Below are 13,953 nucleotides of genomic sequence, written 5' to 3'. Positions count from 1 at the left end.
CTTACCCTCATTGAGACATGGAGAAAACATAATGGAAACATAAGCAGCCCCTTTCCCACATATTATTTTAAATGACAAAACTACCTTGAACCAACACTATTCAAATCACTGCCATCCTCAAATCAAGGCAACTCTTCAGGTGACCAAGGAAGCTTGACCAACCACCATGCTCCCAGCACATACAGCCTCTAAAGCATTTCTTTTATAAGCATTGATCACAAAGGGCTAAACCACTAAAAGAATGGCACGGACTTGAAAAGGAGTGAAAATGAGTTTAACAGATACAGATGCTAATTTCACTAACCTCAAGAGCATTACATAGTTTCAACAAATAAACATGCCTAGTAACATGGTTCCTTGATTTGGTATCCCTGCTCCATCGGAGTCATTCGTAGAGGCCACTGAAACAAGTATTTTGGCAATAGAAAGGAACAGTGGCAATGGCTTTAAAACGCCTACAGCAGGAAGCAGAGAGGGGATCTCTGGGTCAGGCTTCAAACTGCAGATTTGTTTGGTTGATGCGGCTATTGCTGGGTTATGTTATAATTCTATTAGATTTGCTGGGAAGGAGAATACTGAATCTGGGGGTGGGTCTTCTTATGCTGATACTTATCACCACTGACACTTGAGCAATTTAACACGTTGGAAATTAAGTCTGTGTTTCAAACCCTCTATACTGTGGAACTAAGTGTTCTCAGCTTGTTCTATTTTTGCCTTTGGACCATTTCTTTTTGAAGACGCACTTGAGGAAGATGATAGCATTCATTTAGCTAACAATATTCATTTTGTTTTCATTAGTTGTTTTTGTAGTTTCATATTTTGATGCTTGATCTGATAAATGCATAATACTCAGAGGGTGCCTCTGTTTGTATTAATAACAGCAACTCATTCGCACCTCATCAATGATAGAACAGCTTAGCTTCCCTGTCAAAGGAGCATGAATCAGAAATGTTCATGAGAAAAGGAGTATTCGTAATGCAGATGAAAACTACAGGGAGAGTGGGGATGAAGTGAGTGGAGAGGACAAGTAACCTCTGAAGTGCAAGATACTGCTTGGGGTTAATAGCTGTGTATTCTCTAAACACCTCAGTGACTTGAGCAAGTTACTAAAGCCCTCTAAATCTCAGTATTATTATCTCGAAAGTGAGTGAGGGTCAATTTTATCATTAAAAAAATTATTCTATAATTGTATACTTATGTACATTGAAATTATACTTTTATAAGCTAATTTGTTGAGCAATGATGATCCTTGATTCCTTAACAGAACATTTTATAAGCAAGGATTATATAATACAAGTAATTTTTGGAGTCATTAAGTAATAACAATAACTACTATTTATCGAATGATTATTATGGGCATTATATTTTCCAAATGCATGTTATATGATTAAATTATCACCACCATGCTCTTAGATGAGTATTTCATCCCTGCTTTAAAAAATAATATTTTTATTTTCAAATGGTTTCATGTAACCTTTCACACAACTAGTAAATGGCAGAACCAAAAGTCAAATCCAGGACTCTCAGACTTTCAAACATATGCATTTATCTACATGACCTCTAAGTTCAATTCCAAAACAGTCATATTTATAAAGTTTCATCTTTCAAGTGCACACTACAATCACATTTATCTCTATGCAACAAAAGTGACACACCATTTTGTTGTCAGCATGAATGTTCATAATATAAAGATGCACTGCTATCCTGCTCTATACAACTGATAAAGCAAGTCAAAAAACATGTAGCTTTACAAATAAAGGCTTTGGGCAACATTCTGAGAACGAAAGAATAAGTATTTGAATTTATTTTGCCAGCAGTTTATGAGTGGGCTCAGAATGCCTGTATCCAGAAAAAAATATTTATACTTCTATTATTATCTTTAGCATATTAAATGAAATCATCTTTACCTATTTGTTTTCCTTATTAGATTTCATATTTCTGAAAATAAGGGAGTAAGTCTTACTTATCTTTAAATTCCCAGTATAAAACACAATGTTATATACAGAATACACAATAAACATTGACTCTATATAAATTAATTACTAGTAAACATTTTCCCAAATCTATTCTGAAATTTTACCTCAGTATCTCTTCCTTTGTGGGTCTCTGAAAGACAAAAGTTAAAAGGTAGATATTTAATTTTGTTCAAGTGGGAAGGGAAAAGCTGAGACAGAAAAACGAACTGAGTATTGAAAGTGTGGTTAAACATCCACACTGAGGAGGAAAGAGTGCTATCAGCATAAACTAGATTTAACCAATAGGACAGGTAGCCTGAAAAATACTTCTAAAAATTTGTATATTCTTTATCTGATATAATTTGTAGGAGAAAAATTCTAATAGTGTTTTCTAACAGTGACTTATATTGGCTTCAAGTCCTTTACCCAACTATACCAAAGGGGAACGTGAAAAATTAGTATTTTAGACATTGTTAAAATCCAGATGACCCAAGGAGAACTGAGCCAAGCATCACCTAAAGGAATTTGGTGCTAGAAGACAGAATCAAGCAATTTGGTCTTAAATTTTGACACGAACTCATAAACATGTGAAAAGACACTAGCACTAAGAGTTCTACGGTCTAAGTAGAATCTTTTTCCTTGGTGGTCCTCAGGGACAGGTAGAGCATCTTGCTCTCATTCTCCTTATCCTCCTTACTTATCAGAAGTCTAAATAACATCCCAATGTAGTCATTCATATGGAAAAGAAATCTATAATTACCTCAGGATAGACGTCTCATATATTTAGAGAATATATCCACGTCAGTGGCCATGAGTCATACCAAATCAATGGCCATCACTTTTTAACCATGCTCTTAAAATGATGTATAAAAATAGCCACTTTACTTAAATCCCCGTTGAGTCCTTTCGTTGTCTTTGAATGCTGATTCTGAAGGATTATTTACGGTTTAAAATCTTCAATGCCTTATCTCCTAGTGTTTCTCTTATTGTTTTGAATGGGAGAATAAGGAAATCTGCATCATATTGCCAGGGACTCACATTAACATAAACCATCTTCTTTTCTATATAAAGGTTTCTATTTATTAAAAAGGAGAATAAAATCAGTCTCTTTTCTGCACAATGAGAATTTTAGGTTGGTGCAAAATTGATTGCAGTTTTGCCATTTAATGGCAATCAATTTTGCACCAACCTAATAATACCCAATAGTGATTTTTGCGTACAATAATTTCATTTTAAGTGATAGTGAAATCATTAGCTAAAGTAACTGTCTTTGTATTCCTTCTGCTTTCACTGTGTCATGAAACAGACTGTGTACTTGATAGTGTCTGAGCTTGTGAAATTCAAGACTCTTGTGGTTTCCCTTCAGTTTCTCCCTGCCCCAGATCCTTTCTCCACCCTCAGATGCCTTTCTCTGTGCTCCACATTGACCAGTGTTCACAGCACCAGCCAGGCCCAACTCTGGCTATTTCCTATGGGTCCAGCCCATGGGAGGCTCTGGCATGAGATTGGATAAAGTAGGGGAGCAAGAGGCTGGGGAATTTTTCCCCTCTCTCTCCCTGCTTTGGGGCAGTGCTGCTCCACAACTATAGCTTCTGCTTCACAGCTCCTTTGCACCAATCAGTTCTCGCATTCTAGGACCACCATTTTCCCCTGCTCCCCTTTGGGCTAGTGGGTAGTATCAGCAACCTACTATTCCTCCATTCTGAGTGTCCTAATGTCCTCTCTGTTTCCTCACCCCGTAAGTAATTCCTTCATTAAACGCTCTTCATTGGAGTGGATTCTGTTTCTCACTAGGCCTCACGAAAACAATTGTGAACTTGATAGTACAGCAACTTAAACCTTTCCATTCCAATCCCTTAACTCTGTTGAAGTGTCTACAAAACATAACCTTTCTTCTCTTGGTATAATTGAGGATGGAATGAAACGGTTCAACATTAACGTTGGGTTTCTGTAGCCAGAAAGGATGTTTAACCCTGGTAATCAGGAAGCATGGTAGTGTTCATGAATTCTGTACACTGAAGAACCACTTCCCTTGGGACCCACTCTGGAGCCACCCTTCTTGCCGAAAGGAATGTGGTATCATACCTTTTCTTATTGCAGGGAAAGCAGAGACTAGATACAGCAGTACTCACACAGCTCTCAGAGAGCCATGTGGGCATTTGAGGAAAAATTGAAAGTCAGTAACGCTGATCCCATATTGATTTAAATTTTTGATGTTTTTTAAACTGAGGATTTTTTGCATTAATTTTAATTGTAAGTATATTATGTTAAAATTGATTTATCTTGATTACTGGGATTTGGATGTCCCCTTCCTTTCCCACCCAAGCTGTCTCACTATTCTCCCCCTAGTGAAGTTCCTCTTGGAGGGAGACAGAACATTTAAACCTCTCTCAAACTGAAAGGGAGCCACAGCTAGATTATACTGAGTGATTAAAGATGTGAGCTTGGAATTTAGGCAGGCCTAACTCTGAATGTTAATCCCACCACTTACTGGCTGTTGCCTTGGGCAAAGTTCTTAAAGTGTGTCTCTAAGCCTCCGCTTCCTCCATTGCAAGACGAAGATAATAACATAGGTCAACAAACGTAATCTGCATTGCAATGTCCAAAATGTTCTTAGAGCCAAAAGACTTTTGGCACAAAAGCATTTGGCACATTTGGCATGCATCTGACACAAAAGCATCTGGTAGCAGATCCTGACTGAAATAAGGTAAGTCAATTCATAGCCTTTATTTAATCCTCTTATAAAGTGATTATTTATGGGGTGCTGCCTCAGACCTCACTGGAGGTGGTACAAATTAAATATATGGTACATGCACTATGCAGTTTGACTGAAATCTCAAAGTTCTGAATTGAAAAATTTATATGACCCTGAGGGTTTTGGATAATTATTGTGAACCTGTAGTAGCTCTTCCCAGGGATTCAATGAGATGATACATGAGAGCCAGGGCACTTGGTGAATGGAAAATTGAGTCTTTCCCAGGACCCCAAAAATCTGAAAGCAGAGATTTGATTCTGGGACATCCAGGCCCTGACGATGAGATGTTGCAGACACTGAATTGGGTTCAAGAGGCAAATAGGTTGTTAGACAACTCCATCTAGAAAATGATGGACACCCTGAATATTAAAGGGCAATGCCATGTCAAGAAAGACCCTTTGTGCACCTTGTATGGACAGAGTCTCTGGAAGCTATGGGCTCCCATTAGATTTTGGGGGCAGCCCAGGAAGTTATGCTGAGATTCGCAGCATCTGCTCGTCTCCTGTGTAGCCACCTCCCTTGTGATTAGGTTTGCATCCTTGGCTAATTAGATCAGGAACCTAATCTAACCTTGCAGTATGTGTGTGTGTGTGTGTGTGTGTGTGCTGGATGGGGTTGCGGGGGGTCTCTTCCTGTCAATCTGTGACCTGGCTGAAGCACTGCAGTGCTCAATAAACATTGTCCATTAATGTCATTTTAACCATTATGAGTTGCTAACTGGCAACAGGCATTTTTCAGAATTGAAGCTTTCTTAGAAATCAGTTGACTTACAGTATCATCTTTGAGCAATTGCAGATGCAGAGACTAAAAATTTCACAGTAATCATGAATAAAGCTTGATTGAAGAAAGTGAAAATGTCATCCCAGTCTGGGGCAGGATATGAATGGTATCAGCAGAACATGAATGATGAAGAGACATCTAGACTGGACCATAACAGAGACAATTCTCTTAATGATACATGACTAAAGACTTTACCAATTTCCAGTAAGAGTCGGAAGTCCATCTCAAAGCCTACTTTATATTCTTCAGAGTTTCTTGTTTTTAATTTTGCCTAAATAACTTGAGAGAACAGTATAGAGTTTTTATTCCACAGCATGGGCTTAGTCATCTCATTTTTTTAATTGTCTGTTCACTGTCTTCAAAAATAGTTTTAGATAATTAATCTGATCACAGCCTCCCTCTGTAATTTCAATCAGAACCTGGTGCCTAGAATGGGCAAAGCAGACTGGAGTCACTCTTGACTGTAGCATTGAATCTGGGGAAGCTACCATGGAAGGAGAGCCAATGGCTGAAGATACCCGGCATTGGGCTTGCTGATATTAATGAAGAGTGTGTGTACCCCCAGAATTCCCTGACAAGATGGACAAAGAAGCAAATCACTTGACTTCCTGTGTCTCAGTTTCCTTGTTTATAAAGTCAGTAAGTTGCACTATCTTTTTTTCAAACTTTCCTTTTGCAAAAGTCTTCCCTTATATTACTTTTTAAACTAGAAATTCCTAAATATGACACAAAAATAGAGGCTTTCTGTGTGAAGTGAGAGTTGAGGGGCAGAGGTCCTGTTTTCTTCTGATGTTATCTGTGTTTAGAGAGCGCTTAAGACTCTGAAGGGTCTTATGAGAATCAACAAGCCAGATGGTTTCCAATAATCCTTTCTGCCCTAGCATTCCCTAATTCCAAAAACCTACCATTCTAATGGCTGTATTTTACTAGGTGTCTAATTCACACAAGGGTTGAATTAAGCATTTTGCACATAATATCTTATTTAAGCTTTAGAAAAACTTTACAAGATAAAGACTTTTTATCCTTTTATACAGATTAAGGAACTGAGACTCTAGAATTTAAATAGCTTTCCTAAGGTCACACAGCCAGTAAATGACTCTAGGATCCAAGCTCAGTTCCGCTGACCACAAAGTCCATATGCTCACCAGTGTGCCTGTCAAAGGATCCAGAGAAAAACACTAGCCTGCTGAAATAAATAGTCTGGCCTGAAACTAAGATTGAAAAGACTTGGGCTTCATAGTGGGTCTTTTCCACTCTATACAAGAGCTTTCTCCTCTTCCCTCTTCTCCCCCCACCCCTCTTCTTCTCTTCTCTCCTTTCTTCTCTTCCCTCCAGACCACCTCTCTAGGACTCTAGAAATTTATACAGGAAACAAGGTCACTGACAGCTGCCAAGTTTCACAACTTATACCCTCAGAATCCAGAGAGAAAATTCCCAGAGCATTTCCTAGGGGCAGGTGCCCATTTCTGCACCATTCCACTGTGGCCCTATTCCAAGGGGCAGAGTAAGGGTATAATACAGCTTTTCCTGCTACAGCTGGATAGAGAGAGCTGGAGAGGCACAACTACCGTGAAGAAAATGTTAGAAGCTGGGTTTATTTCACAGAAAGATGCAACTGACTAAGTAGAAAAAGATGCCTCTTATTTTTATTTTCTCATTAAAACACGTAATTATTGAGTATTTGTGTTTGTCATGCTGCATGAAGACATAAAAATCTGGAAGTCCAAGAAAGTGTTTTTTCTAGGGATTTCCACTGACTACTTGGACAACGTTGAGAAAATTACTTCCCTCAGTAGTTCAGTTTGTTTATAGGTTGGTAATGCTGTTTATTTGTTGGATTTGGGGGTTTTGGTTTTTAGGTACGAAATAAAAGGATAATTTCAAAATAGTTCTCAATTACTAACATTTTCTACCTTGGCAGATCTGTCCAGAAAATATTTCTAATGTCAAATATAAAATAAAGCATTGGGGGAATCAAAACAGAAATGCTAATAACACTAATTACTTTCACATGTAGTTGCTTGAGGGTTTACACTGGCCGTCTCTCTGTGACTCTGCAGGACAGTTGGTGGTCCAGATGTCATTATGTCATTATTCTTCTATAACGTGAAAACACATCAAGAGGTTAAATAACTTGTTCATAATCACACAAACAACACCATGGGGACTTGAACTTAGGCATCCTGATTTAGAGTCAGTACACCCTGGACGTTTGTAACAATTTCCCTGGTCATCAGAGACTCTTGATTTTAGTCATTGTCATTTCTCTGTTGTTGGTTCCTAGTTCTAACTAAATGAATACACACTTGACACTGTGGAGGTCTGACAGTCACGTTCTTTAAAGCAATTCACTCAGCATTTTCAGGTGGTGTGATCAGTGGTAGCACCTATAGAAATGCAGCCTCCCTTGTGTTAGGGCATCAGTGTGCAGCTACAGAACTTATATGGCTGGTCTGCCTGAAAGTCTGTAAAGGGAAACTATGAACACCTTATTATATTATGCTCATTGTGGCTCATTGAGTTTTATAGACTTGGGAGCAGGAAAAAAATTTAAAAACCCAAAGTAGGCATTGCCTCTTATTTGTAATTTGCTGTTTTCTCTTCTCCTACTCACCTCTTTTAAACTAAACCAAAAACGTATATTTTCTTCTAAACAAGGTTACTTGGTCAGCATACCCAGTGAGATTGTGCCTTGTATAATAAATTCTCTGCTCAAAATGGTCCTAATAGTGCAGTCTTTTCAGCTTCCAGGAGAGAAAAATTAGCCTTAGTTAGAAAAGGCATTTTTAAAATTCATTTTAAATCATTTCAGGGTTAATAACTACATATGTACCTAAGTCAATTTTTGATCAGTATTTAGGTTGGATTACTAGGAAATAATATCAGGACAATTAAATAATAGAATAAACATAACAGTAGCCCACATGGATGTGGCCCTTTTACTTCTCCCTTTTAAAGCTTTTGTCCCTACCACTGAAAGCTAAAATAGCATTATTAAAAGAAATTATTGCCCTCTTAATCATTCAAACTAATGACCCCTTGATCAGTTTTCGTCATCGTTGAACTCTACATAGCATCTGACTCGAGTGATCACTCCTTCTTAAAATGCTTTCTGCCCTTGACTTTGGAGGGGTAAGGCTATTGCACTGAAGTTCTTTCACCTTTCCGAAACGGCTGGTATCTTCTTCACCTGCTGCCAATGTTAATTTCCTTTTATCTGTATTTACCCCATACCTCAGACAGCAAATCCAATTTACAGTTTCAGATATCATCAATATGGTAGACCTTAAATGCAAATAATTGCCGGTTTCTTAGCAGAAACAAATGAAATGGGGAAGAAGAGGAACAGGTGCTGACTAATCCAACACTGACTGTTACCCACTGGAAAGAGAATTCATGTTTCCTGGCAAAGGGTCAGATTGACTTAGAGTTTATGAACTGTTCAAAGTTCTATTCTTGTTTGTAAAGCTAACAAAAATCCCCTTGTGCTGCTGGATTTTGGAGAAGTTTCTTTAATCCTCTTTACATAAACCTTTCCTCTTTATTTCTCCTCTCCAAAAACATAGGAATCTGCATCATCTGGATTTGATATCCATATTTATCAATAAGGAAGTTACTGAATTTTGAATAATTTTTCTTCCTTCCATGCCATGCTACATAGAAACAGACTGTGCACAAAGCAAAATCTAAGCAAAAAGGTTTACAACAACTACCTTTTGTGAGAAATAATAAAGTGAGCCAGTTCGTGGTAGTTTCATTGATATCTTCCTCAAACCCTGAAAACCTGTATTGGCATAAAGATTTTCCTTTTTATATGAATTGAAATTTCGTAGTTACTTTGAATGAGAGAGTCCTGAGTCGAGTCTCAGACTCAGACAGAGGTTCCACCACTTACTAGTTCAACGTCAATTTCTTTATTTGTGAAACAGAATAAGTATTGATGCCTGCTAGGGTTCTCGGGATGATTAAAGGTAATGACGTAAGATGCCTAGAAACATAGTATTCTTTCAATAAATGCTACTGGCTCTTAAAGTAGAGTTGAGGAGAAGAACCCAGAGGCTAAAAAATCCATATGGCATAAAAGAAATCAGTCAGTGATTCTACAAAAACCAGGGAGCCTAGTTCAAGACAGACCAAGACACCCTGCATCATACTTCTATTGAGAAGTAGAATAACCTACATAATGACAACTATTACTTAAGTTTTCTCATTTGTATGATAGGGGAAAGAGTTAAACGATATGGCAAAATCCAGAAGGATGGTTGAGAGCTCTGCTGAATGTGAGAGGAAAACTTCAGAACTATAAGGACTACCTAGATGGTTTGTTGCTTCATGCAAGGCTGTCAGATAGGTGTTCGTTTACTTCCTTGCTTTTATTAACTTGGATTATTTGGTCTTAGCCTTATGGAGTATATTAGTTTCTGGGATAATGGAAATAATTTAAAGGTGGATATGGGCAGAGCATAGTTTAGAGAACCTGATCAATGAACTTTGCCAGCCTAGATGCCGGAAGTAAGGTTAGTTGCTTTGGACTTGCTATTCCTGGTAGTCTACGGTATTAATATTAGGCTACATTTGCTGTACTGCCTCGGTAAGCTTTTAAAATTTCCCAAGTCTCTAAAACAAACTTTGAGATGAATCCTTTGTGCTCCAGCAGTTCTCTGCAGAAGCCTTGGTAGACCTAGGTCTTCATGCAGTGAAAGGATGCTTCCCTGGCTACAAAAATCAAATCAATCACCAAACATAGCAGAGGAAACTTAGGCTGCCTCATATTGGTGTCAAGCTAAAGATTAGAGAAAAGAAATCATCTTACTGTGTGGGGATGAACAATAAAATCTTGGCAACTGACTTCTGACTGAGTTGTTATCGAAAAATGCTATTTGTTTCCCTCAGCCAATTGAATCATGATACCTCCTGTGTCCTGGAAAAATATCAACTGCAGTTAGAAGGGGGGGATAAAAGGAGAACTGAACAGAATGTTTGATTAATTAATGAATTCATCTTAATCATATCTTTAGCAGACACCTGAAAGAGTAGTCCTATCACAAATGTTACAAAACAACTACTATGTTTTAGATTATTATTAGAAAGCCTTGGACAAATCTCCTAGAACATCATACTATTTAATTAGTTTTCAATTATCCAGAGGCGGATTATTGCATTTGCAATGGTTTGTACCTCTATTCTCCTTCTACTCTCTCAGGCGGACTGCCTTTTAGCTATTATAGTGTCTGTGTGCATTTCCAGGAGAGAATTGGCAGAAAGAGACATCAGCAAGTATATAAATTGAAAGACTCATAAATTGAGGAGACAGTGAGTACTTTGCCTAAAAAAGGCTTGTGTATTATCTGTAGATCTAAAAATCTCAAGCTCTCCTATGAAGTCGTATTATGATGCCCTACCAGCTAAGGGCTTTATATCATCGGCCTTCAACAAATATTGGTAAAAAGAAGGGATAGCATAGTGGTAAAGAGCCAGGCGGTTAGGTCACCTATGTTCACATTCCATCTCTAAACTTGGGGCTGATTGACTTACTTAACATCTCCATGCCTTAGTTTCCTTATCTGCAAAGAGCATTGTGGTACATTGTATTGCTATCAAAATATGTCCTAAAGGGGCAAAGTCTGAAGATGAAGATAAGGCACAGAAAAAGACTGAATTTCTGACATTTTCACAGCTCCTAATCAATAGCACTAAGGGCAGCTATCCATGGTGGAGAAAACATATTCACCTTCTGATATAGAAAGTCCATGAACCATGGAACATTTCCCCCAAGCACTGTCAAACTAGTGTGACAAGTTGTCCCTGAAGAAGGTGACTCCACAACGGATGTCTACATCTCTGGGCAGGAAAGGATCATCTCTATCTTCTCAAACTGTACTCTGTTACCGTTTTTCAAACATCAAGAAATGTTTCACAGAATTTTATATAATTACCCAGTTGTGAGTGACAAGGTACTCAACTTCCTATCATGCTCAGGCTGCTGAATAACTGAAATATGGAATATCTGATACATGATATAGCTAAATTGTCCAACATGGACTTTAAAGGGAGGATCTTAATAATTCCTTGGAAAATAGGTAGAGATCCCAAGAATACAACTACACTATCACTGAGGAGATGGGAGATCAAACCTACATAAGCCTGTGTTATTGAAATGAAATAGAAAAGAAAATGGAGAAGCTATGCAAGAAGAATATTTCAAAATGAGAACATAAACGTAGCACACTGAAACTAGATTAAGAAGTTTGACTCTGGAATATTTTTTAGGCAGAAAATGCTCTGCACTTGAGAAAATTAAGGGAAACAGACTTTGCAAGGTGATAAGATATAAGATTACAGATTGAGATGAATTAAAGAAATAGCAGAACTAAAGAAAAATAAACAAAAAAAACTTCTCTTGAAAATGATCTCTCTTTAAAACCACCAGAGCAGCAAAATAATCCGAGAGAGAAAATTCTATGTTCAATGAAACTAGGAAATGGCTATAATCCAACCAATACGTTTTTAACAAAATTGAGATAGAGCACAGAGTGCCAATATATTGTGATACTTCTAACCCTGAAAAATGATCTGGAGATCAAAAAGGGGAAGGAGATAAAGAAGTAGTTAGTTGTATTGCTGCTAAACAGAGTCAGCTGAGCTGAATAAATAAACACAAATTGTCAAACAAAAGATCTGAATATACAGGGCTTCCCTCAGCCACTCCTATCCCATGCAGCAAAGAGCATGCTCACTGTGGTAGGGCTTTTCTTTGGATTTTAGACTCACTCAATCGGAGTCTTTAGGAATGGTGCCCAGGAATCTGCTTTAACAGCATCACAGAGCCTTTATGAAAAGGGAATTGAAGGATTATACTAAGTAACATAATAATATAAAATACTAATATATGTTTATATCTATTAAATGGCAAAAAACAGCATATATATGTCATTAGATACTTTATATATTGCCATAAAAATGGAGAATTCAGCATAAAGCATCTGTAGATCATTAGATCACTTAGAAAATGTGATTGTCTATTAACTCTCAAGGAAAACATTGAGACCAAAAAGTACAAATAATTTATATTAATTTTCATCTAGAATTCCATAAACTAGCAAGTAATAGCGGAATTGAAATGTAAGAAAAACAGTCCAATCTCTTAAAAATGTAAACTACTTCTCAGAAAATGTATTATTGAAATAAGTCAAAAGAATAATTACAAAATAATAAAAATGAAAATACTTCTTTTTCAAGTATTGAAACTTGAAAACTAAGACATACGGTCAAAGCTGTACAGAGAGGAAAATTTGTAGCCTGAAACACTTACAGCATTGAACAATAAGGTATTCATTTCAAGAACAGCAGCAACAAGAAAATCCCTAAGAAAGACAAAATGAAAGAATGAAAAAAGAAGAACCAGAAATTAATGAATTAGATAATAGAAGTTGGAATGTGTAAATATATGTGAAAGTAAATTGTCTGCAAATGGGTAGAAAAATATTTTAACAAAACAAACTGCTAGCTAACCACTGAGAGTTTTCTAGGAAAATATAAATTATCAAAAGAAATTCCAGAAAATATAGAAAACCTAAACAGAACAAAAATAACAAATGAAATAAAGTTACTCCCCAAAACAGTTACTCCCCAAAATTGCCAGTATTTATAAAAAATCTTTGCAGGCCTTTTAAAAATATTCTTTTGTTATTTAAACATTTCCAGATCATGTAAAGATAAAAATCTTCCTATTATCTTTTTCAAAGCCAAAATAAGACTCATAACATGACCTGACAAAGATGTGTATACACACACACAAACACACACAACAAAGACCACTTTTACTAATAGTCATTTATTTGAAAGAAAAGTATTATATTTCTTCCCACACTAAACACATATAAAAAATTCAAATGGATTGAAGACTTAGATATATGTTAAAACTACAAAAGTAATGGAAAGAAAATTTAGAATTTTTTGTAGTTTTAAGAAAGGGAGGACACAAACAAATGGAAGAACATTCCATGCTCATGGATAGGAAGAATCAATATCGTGAAATTGGCCATACTGCCCAAGGTAATCTATGATTCAATGCCGTCCCCATTAAGCTACCAATGAGTTTCTTCACAGAATTGGGAAAAACTACTTTAAAGTTCATATGGAACCAAAAAAGAGCCCGCATTGCCAAGACAATCCTAAGTCAAAAGAACAAAGCTGGAGGCATCATGCTACCTGACTTCAAACTGTACTACAAGGCTACAATAACCAAAAGAGCATGGTACTGGTACCAAAACAGAGATATAGACCAATGGAACAGAACAGAGCCCTCAGAAATAATACCACACGTCTACAGCCATCTGATGTTTGACAAATCAGACAAAAATAAGAAATGGGAAAAGGATTCCCTATTTAATAAATGGTGCTGGGAAAATTGGCTAGCCATAAGTAGAAAGCTGAAACTGGATCCTTTCCCTACTCCTTATA

At 37.0% G+C, this 13,953-nt stretch overlaps 1 long non-coding RNA gene across 1 annotated transcript in view; it reads right to left on the bottom strand.

Moving 5' to 3' along the window:
- LOC105535376 overlaps positions 1 to 13,953 on the bottom strand; it is a 149,814-nt gene that overhangs the window by 116,252 nt on the left and 19,609 nt on the right. The window contains exon 2 of the long non-coding RNA XR_001005420.1: positions 2,081 to 2,106. This is a non-coding gene — a long non-coding RNA (uncharacterized LOC105535376). The remainder of the gene's footprint in view (positions 1 to 2,080; positions 2,107 to 13,953) is intronic.

This window comes from Mandrillus leucophaeus, unplaced genomic scaffold (assembly GCF_000951045.1).
Source record: "Mandrillus leucophaeus isolate KB7577 unplaced genomic scaffold, Mleu.le_1.0 Scaffold1451, whole genome shotgun sequence".
In the NCBI taxonomy this organism is placed as follows: Eukaryota; Metazoa; Chordata; class Mammalia; order Primates; family Cercopithecidae; genus Mandrillus; species Mandrillus leucophaeus.
The sequence above is the reverse complement of the archived record's forward strand: the minus strand, read 5'-3'. Positions and strand labels throughout refer to the sequence as shown.